At 30.6% G+C, this 7,226-nt stretch overlaps 1 long non-coding RNA gene across 1 annotated transcript; it reads left to right on the plus strand.

Moving 5' to 3' along the window:
- The first annotated feature begins 357 nt into the window (after positions 1 to 357).
- On the plus strand, positions 358 to 5,425 carry LOC112593810. The gene is made up of 3 exons (XR_003114616.1): positions 358 to 538; positions 2,078 to 2,226; positions 5,301 to 5,425. It is a non-coding gene; the product is annotated as an uncharacterized LOC112593810 (long non-coding RNA).
- The last annotated feature ends 1,801 nt before the right edge of the window (positions 5,426 to 7,226 follow it).

Consider the following 7,226-nt stretch of genomic DNA (forward strand, 5'->3'; position numbering starts at 1 on the left):
ATGCGTACACTGTACAATACATACACTACGTAAGGTACACACACACAAATTCATATATATATATATATATATATATATATTATTTACATCATTTAACTATATAATATATTATATGATATATCTACCCGTCTCCATTCAGTGTATCTATATATTATAAACGCACTACGATCCGATTATACCGTATGTATATACCTTGGTCGCATGCTCGTTTTATGTTATTATATTATCGTTATTATATTGTTCCATTGTGGTGCGCGCGCCGGGCCGACACAAAATACAAAATGTGTATATATGAAGCGAAGAAATCGCAATCCAATGACGAAGGCGTGCGAAATATATAGCTGCGCTGTACACATTATTCTCTATACAACGTATACGCGCGTATAACATATAATATGATATTATTGTTCACACTCTGCACGAGCACACACGTGTGTGTGTAACATTTAAGTACCTATACACTATTATAGTGTTTTGTGCCGAAGCCGCGCGTTACGATATCGACGTTCCGTCGACGTGGATATTTTTCCGTACACCTGTAAGTATAAAATAATATACACGTGCACGCCGCCGCCGTCGGCACGGACATTTTATTACTGTCTAGTAGACGGTCGCATTCGGTAAGAATTTGTTTTTAGAAATAATGTTTAAGACGTCCAACCGAAAAAGGAGTAAAAAATATCTTCAGTTTTTGCTGTGGCGTGTATGAGGCGTATTTATTATTTATGTAGATAATTTTATATAATAAATGCACTTTGTGCCATTAACATACACAAGCCTGATATCCAGTGTCCTGACAATAAAAATAACTCGAATTGCATATAGTGATTTTCGAGTCGTATAAAAGTATTTCGTATATTATATACTTGTTTCAGACGCGTCAGCTGCGAAATCGTTCGCATCATACACGAATATATATACATATATAATAGTATTTTATCGCTGCAGCAGATGTATTCGGTCACCTAAAGTAACCAATTTATCGAAACTTCTATAATAATTGAATCCCAACAAGAACTGAGAACAGTGAGATGCGTTCGATTTATAGGTAATCATTCAAAACGACGTCTGTATGATACGCGTAATGTTATTATCATGCACGTGTAATAACAATTGTATAAAAATGGATTATAAGTTATGAATTTATAATATAATTATTTTCAAAAATATTTATTGGAAAAAAGTTGTAAGAACATGTGGAGATGACATATCCTTGTATGTAATGCTCGCCAATTCATAGGGGACATTACAGTATGTGTGAATAAATATATTTATACATTGTGTATTTTAATTACTAAATATAGATTGGTTTAAAATACAATTACCATTTGTACGTAGAATGGAACTGTTTGAAAATGTTTTAATTTTAAATGTACTTACATAATTACATATTTTTACTCGCTATACTAACAGAAATATTATTATTATTATTATTATTACTATAGTTATTCGTCGCCTGTTACCCGTTGAAAATCGCATATTATATCTTAATAATTCACCCTCTTCGGTTGAAATCATACGGCTTGGAGGGTGTTTTACGATGACACATCTCATTTATGATTCTAAGCTCGTGTTTTCCGATCCGATGCCCAAGTATTAATATACGTAAATCATTCGAGTCAACCGACTAATTAATTAGTGTCAAAACCGACATTTCCACCGTCGCGATTTAAATGTGATACAAATATACGTTGACAGCGAAATATTATATTATTATTTGTAAGTTAAAAGTTTTCCTTGTAATACATTCTAATTCGTTTATATAATTATTATAACATGTTGTAAAATTATCATCGATGAAAGTTTTGAAAATCATTATTACAATAAACAAACAGTTAACATTTATAAGGTATACCCACTCTTAAAACAAACTTGCAGTCTTACCAACCTTCAATTCAAAGTTTAGGATTGAATAAATTATACATTTACGCTCTGCTTTACGCACTAAATAAACATCAAAACTTGTATAAAGCCTAATTGTTGAATATATATGTATAAAATGTATAAAATGTGTTTCATTGTATTTTTATTTTTATACTTTTTGTTTGTTTCATATTATGTGACTATGTGAGTGCAGTCAGCTGGTACGTGAAACGCCAAACTTTCAATTCATTTCAGAGGCCACCTACGAAGGAACATTTAATGTAATATACATATACACTGTGCATTTTACAATATGTATGTTCATCGACGTCATTTACATAGAGTATACATTTTCAAAACGAGGTATAATAAGGCTTATTTTAAAATATTTTTCAACTCATACAATGCACATGTTCAAAAATGTTACCGGTGAAATAAATTAACTAAATATTATGATAATTTTTAGTCAATGATTTAAATTCATAGTGAGGTTATTATTATTGCTATACGCGTACGTATATGTATAGATAATGGTAGAAAATTATTCTGTGTATATTATACTATCTGTAATCTATACAAACATTACTGCAGAATCGTAACAACAATATTATAATAGATGTATTTATATGAACTCGGGCGGATGTGAAATTGTAATAAAAACCTACTTGTATATAGCGACCCCCGTGCGATGTATAAGCTGCGAGATACAGCAATTATTCGACGCACGGCGATTCGTTAAAGTTACTAAATCCAAAATGGTCGTCGCATAAAGGATGCATACATATACTTTGTATACTATTGTGCTGCCATTAAAAACATCGGCAACCTTAGTAAATCACCCTGTATAGAATTCAAAAGCAGCCCATTTGGTCCTTAATTATTAGAATTAGTAAATCTTCGGGGGGCATCCCGTACGGTCTATTGTGCAATATGGTTTTAGGACGAGGGGAATTTTTAAAAATATTCATTTATCTTCGTGTAATGACCCACACAAATGTCATACCGTCTCTTTGTTCGACGACAATTTGACGTAATTTTGTGTTCCGTCCATTTAAACTACTACTTACTGAAACTACTATACAAAATAAATGACATAATTTCGAATGGAATGATCTATTTTATTTTCTAACGTTATACGATGCGTCTTGCTGTAATAAACACGTATTGTATAACTATAATAACAGCACTAAATAGTTAAAACGAGTTGGCGTGAGTGTAATATTATTTGGAAAGGTCCCTTTTACGATTGTTCACGAAATACTGGACATTAAAAATAAAGATTACAATTTTTTTTTTATGCCTGTGTGCCCGTCGTGTAGGATATACATGTATAGTATAAAAGTATGTACCATCGACCCGATTACCTATGTGTTATGAAAACCGGCCCGTTTTATACTTTTATATAGAGGCCGCAAATACACACGCCATCGTATTTTATAATACTCGTATATTACACTTTTACTTGTAATTTTATTATTTGTTGTTGTACCGACTCGATTATCATGATAAATTAATTACTGGTTACAAAATTGAACTTGTGAAACATAGTAATAACATTAACGAACAATTTCTATGCAGACTACTCTATGTCTCATAGTATGATAATATAAGAGTCAAGAGACGATACAATATTCAAAAATGAATTGTAGATTGTGTTCTGATCGTTGTGATTTTTGGCTTAAAACTCAATCACGCTCCCTCTCCCTCATTCTCTCTCTCTTTTACTCTGATTTCCTCTCTCTCACAATATCAATTTATTTCTCTCACTTGCGGAGACATACGATGCATAATACCGCGTGCGCCCAACGGCTCCATTGGCGTGGACTGGAATCGTTATTACAATAACGTGAAATTCTTTTGTCCGCTTGAGGTAATCAGCTTTTTAAATTTTTTTTCAGTTCGTAAGCGATTTTTTTATATTCACATAATATTACACAGCAGCACTAATATGGATTTCACCTTCGATTTAACCCCTTTTTTATGGCTCAACATTTCTTCCAGTCTCCCCACATAAAAATTCGCTATACGTGATTACCGTTTACATACAACAGTATGGCATAGCATATACGTATCAGATACCATATAACGATTACTACACCCTCTGCGATAAGCGCCGCGTTCCATTGTGAAGATAGATTGGGGGATTGCTTATTGAATGGAGGTGCTGCAAGCGAGAGCGGGGATAGACAATCCTCTCGGGGAAAACCGCAAAAGGGTTATATTGGCCGGCAGCCAAAATGGCTCGATTTTAATCCAAACGATGACTATTTTAATTAACCTGACTATGATTCGGCCAAGGCGGGATTTGATAGGAAAAAAGTTTTTTGTACACTTTATACCCTCCTAAGGAAACTTTTAATGCATATATTATATACATGTATGTGTGTGTTGACAAACATTATGCATACACATACTTGTATTAAACGAGACGGCCGAAATCCGTGAGAATTTATATAGTTTATTTACGGTTTTTGAACAATATCATATTATTCACTAAAGCGCACGTACTATAGTGCATATTCTATGTACAAAAAACCATACTAACGTCGCTTTACGCATTTAAGAAAAAGCCATTGCCATACCGACATTTTACATGTTAGTATAGAAAAAACCTTGCTACGCGTATTTCGATCTCAAAGGATCTTATAGACTTCAAGTGAAAATCACCCATCTTCGAATATTAAAAGGTAACTTAATGCACTTAATGTACGCTGGATTTTTCACTAATATTTTAATATTAAAACAAATTTAATACAAGTAACATTATAAAAATCAACTTAATAAATATACACAATTCTAAATATGTATAACACATGGCTTCATAATTAAATTATCGAAAACATATTAAAATTTTTATATTAATCCTCGATATAAGTCTTTCCCTTTTGATTGAATAAGTAAATTGAGCTGGTTTTAACTTTTATATTGCCCAGCAGAGAGACAGATATGTCAGTAAATGGTATATTTGCGTGGTTTTTTTTTTAAATAAGACTGCCGTGTTAAATTATTGTACGTGTATTTTTGTTGAAAAGATAAACCGTAGGATTTATATGAGAGTGTACGACATGTATATAAATTAAAGTGCTTTAGTAAAAAGGCTCGCAAATGTCAAAACGAACAAATGGCTAGTGTAAATACGTCGTAATTAAATTTAAATGAAAATAACGCATAGTAGGTCAAATATATAGTTGTGATATGGGTCGATAATTTATTTAATCATTATAATAATAATTGTGATTTCTATAAAAACAATAATGGTCATTACAATCTTGATTATAATATATTATAATCAGTATTTCTTCCTGGTTTTCTTGATCGAGACGAAAAAATAATTTGTTTTTCTAGCAGTACACCGAGGTCAAATAATGAATAATGTTTTATCAAATCATCGAATAACTGTCAATACCGTTAAACAAAAACAATTATTTATTTTTCAGGAGCAAACTGTTTGAACGATATTTGCATGACGTACCGGAAAACGTGAAGACAATAACAATTTAATAATATAATAATTTCAGCGGGCAATAAATTTGTTTGATTTTTACTGATAATATTAAAATAATAAAATACCATATTATATTAAATTATATTAATATTCATTATGTATATTTTATAAAGTTACTAGTAACTGTATAATGGATAAGAAATGTTTAAAATAATTGTATTATTATTATGAAATATATAATATAAAATCACGCATAAGTATTTATCCAGTAATTAGTGTCACATACTGATGTACGATGTACGGATTTAATATTATATAAATCGTTTTTACTATTTTACATTGTGTTAATCTTAATTTTGTTCAACTATTGAAATTAAAAAATAAAATTAAGTTATCGTTCTTATTTTGCATATTCAATATTATAATAATATGTGTTGTCATGGTCGTGGAGCAACAAAATACTAATACTTAAAATACGTTTTGACAGTTTGTCGCTACAAATTTCTATATGTGTTGTTAGTAAAACAGCTCCACCTCTCATCGAACTTAGAATAATATGAAAATTATATACCATTAACTTATAACATTGAATATAAATACATACCTATATAAATAATAAAATTAGATATAATTCCACAACATATATTAAATAATACTTAAATAATATTTACTTATATTTATGTACTATATACAATAGCGAGATGTGGCGTCATATAAACGCAGTATTGGTCTTTTCATCGTATGTTCGAAGGATATAGTTTGATTAAAGCATATCCTGCAATTGCGGCTTACCAAACTATATCTATATATCACACTTCTATATTAACATGACGTATTTTCAGTGTACCTACTACCCATAATAAGTCATAACATAGCCTTACTATTAATCTGTTTGTTAGTATATATTTTAATATATTATAGTATTTAACTGAAGGCCAGTTAAAAAAATCAAAATTAAACAGGCATGTTTGTTTAATATATGTATGAATAAATAATAGGTACTGTAATCTATTAAAAATGTGTACAAATTCGACGGACGAGGACGATTACAATGCTCATAATATATACCTATTCATATTATATTTATTATTCTGTAGGTCACACGACCAATGATCTCGAAAGTCATTCAATTACGTAAATAACATAACGATACGCATACTCACATACATACATAATAAGTAGGTTATCTAAATATTATATAGGAATCAGGAAAACCTGCCGAAATGAGTTTCTTGAAACTGGCCGCGAAGTAATACGCATTTATTATCGTATTATCGTCTCAGTCCGACCGTGCATCGAGCAATAATTCACAATCATCATAAAACAACTAGCCGACTGCAGGATATTGTGTACAATATATTATTAAATATTCAAACATGCGCTGCCGGGGGTACTCGACGTGTACAAAGTCGCATTACACGACGACCTGTAGGTACGTTTTTTAAATTTTTATTTATTACAAGCTTCTGCAGTTAGAATGGTTTATAATATGGTATAACACCCGCGGCGGTTGAAACGAGCTTTTGGATTATATGCATATATGTATAGTATATAGATGATTGGGTAATCACTCAAATTTGACGAATACATGTGAGAGACGAGAACATATATTATATTATTTTATATAATAAAGCAAATTAGTAATAAACTATAATAAATAATAATCATAATTTTGACGGGTGCGATTTTATTGGTGTTCATAGAACTATTATACAGAGTCAACGATCAGTCTTTATCAGATCAGATCAGATCTTTCATTATTTTTGCCTACTAATTATCAATAGTAAATGACATTGTGTAGCGACTTTAAAGTTTAAACTCAAAAAATGGTAAATTAAAAATAATTTGTGTAGTTTATCAGTCATAATAATTTTGTTATTTAATTAATCGTTTTAATTTCTTGACTATATTCGGTTGG

The sequence above is a fragment of the Melanaphis sacchari genome, unplaced genomic scaffold (assembly GCF_002803265.2).
Source record: "Melanaphis sacchari strain LSU unplaced genomic scaffold, SCAv2.0 Contig20_pilon_pilon, whole genome shotgun sequence".
NCBI classification, from domain to species: Eukaryota; Metazoa; Arthropoda; class Insecta; order Hemiptera; family Aphididae; genus Melanaphis; species Melanaphis sacchari.